The following is a 1707-nucleotide window of genomic DNA, read 5'->3' as shown; positions in this document are numbered from 1 at the left end:
CAAGGAAGCAGCGTGAGGTCGCTTGTATTCTCCAGGGTTTAATTAGCAACGAGCCATGCTGGCCTTAATGACTTTCTCTGAGGGAGGACACTCCTCTATTGAACAGAAACATCTGGCCAACCCAAACACAGCTGGAAGAGCTCCATGCCTGGCTCCCGCTGCGGGGTGCCAGCTCCCACCCTGCTGCCACAGCCGAGCTGAACGAGGGAGTGTTAATTAAACCCCGTTAAGCAGGGAGCAGCTGCTTTCCCAGGGACATGGAACTCCAGCCCCCGGGGGCTGAGCCACGGCTCCAGCTGGCCCAGGCTGGGCAGACCCGCGGCCGTCCCAGTGCTCCCATCACCACAGGAGATGTCAATCCAAAATTAGGAGGAACCAGCCTGTGGCTCAGTCACATCCCTGGCCCCTTGTCCTGCCCCCCGTGGTGCCACCCTCAAGGGCTGTGGCTGTTTGAAAGTTTGGATGCTGAGGGTGCTGAGCCCCTGGCCCAGGCTGCCCAGAGAGGTGGTCGCTGCCCCATCCCTGGAACCATCCCAGGGGAGGTTGGTTTGGGCTCTGAGCACCCTGCTCTAGCTGGGGATGTCCCTGTCCCTGCAGGGGGTGGGACTCTGTGACCTTTAAAGGTCCCTTCCCACCCAACCCCCAGTCTGGGATTCCCTGAAAGGGGTGGCAGTGGTACACAGGGGTCCTACACTGCCTGCTTGGGGCAGCTGGACAATGCCACCGTGCTGCTGAGGGAGGGGAGACCAGACCCCAGCCCAGCCCTGGGCACGGCCTGTGGGTGGGACAGAGCCACACGCCCCCTGCCAGCCCAGCTCTCTGCTCCGTTTGCCAACAACTCCACCAAAATAAAATAACCCAAACCAGTTCAGCCCCACTGCAAGCCCGAGGGCAGGCTGGCTGCCTTTCCACACCCTGCCCTGCCTCAGGGGGATCCAGCCCATCACTCCTGCCCCCCCAGGAGAGCCCTTTTCCCCTGGAAACCATTTCCCAGGAGCCCAGAGGGTACTTGCCCTGCTCCTGGCCCGTGGGTGAGGAGGGACAGGCAGGGACAGCTCGGCCTCTGCAGCAACCACCATCTCTGGGCTCTCTTAGACCCTCTGTCTCCAGCCCGTGGGCTGTGCCAGGGCTGCCAGGGCCCCGCTGCCCTGGGTTACAGACCAGCCCTTATTGTTTTCCTCTCACACACAGAGCCTGTTCTGAAATTTCCTGCCCACATCTCTCCCAGGAGCAGGGAGTGAGGAGGGGAGGGAGGAGGAAAGCGACTCCTGCTCATCCAAAACATTTACTGTGAAAACACGAGGCTGGGAGAGGCATCGGTGGAACCACGGGGAGCAGTTTATTGTCACAGCACACCACAGAGGTCACACAACACTCCCGGCTCTTCCTCCCAAGGAGACGCGGCACAATCTGCTCGGTGCAGGGCTGAGCAGAGGAAGCTCTTGGCAATCTGCTCCGAACTTTCCTGTTGGCTCAGGAAACAGGAGGAGCTGCGTTAACCCCTCCAGCGCCAGCCAGCTCCACCCCGCAGCAGACAGCCCTGCCCCGGCCTTGCTGCAGCCCCCCTGGGGATGGTTGGAGCGTGTCCCTGCGGCTGCGAGGATGCTCAGGAGAAGGAGAACTGGAGCACGGGGACTGCAGCACTCCCCCCTTCCTCCTCCTCCTCTCCTCGGCCGGGGGAGCTGTGCCCACCCTGCACAGGGCTGG

The sequence above is a fragment of the Merops nubicus genome, unplaced genomic scaffold (assembly GCF_000691845.1).
Source record: "Merops nubicus isolate BGI_N331 unplaced genomic scaffold, ASM69184v1 scaffold26115, whole genome shotgun sequence".
In the NCBI taxonomy this organism is placed as follows: domain Eukaryota; kingdom Metazoa; phylum Chordata; class Aves; order Coraciiformes; family Meropidae; genus Merops; species Merops nubicus.
The sequence above is the reverse complement of the archived record's forward strand: the minus strand, read 5'-3'. Positions refer to the sequence as shown.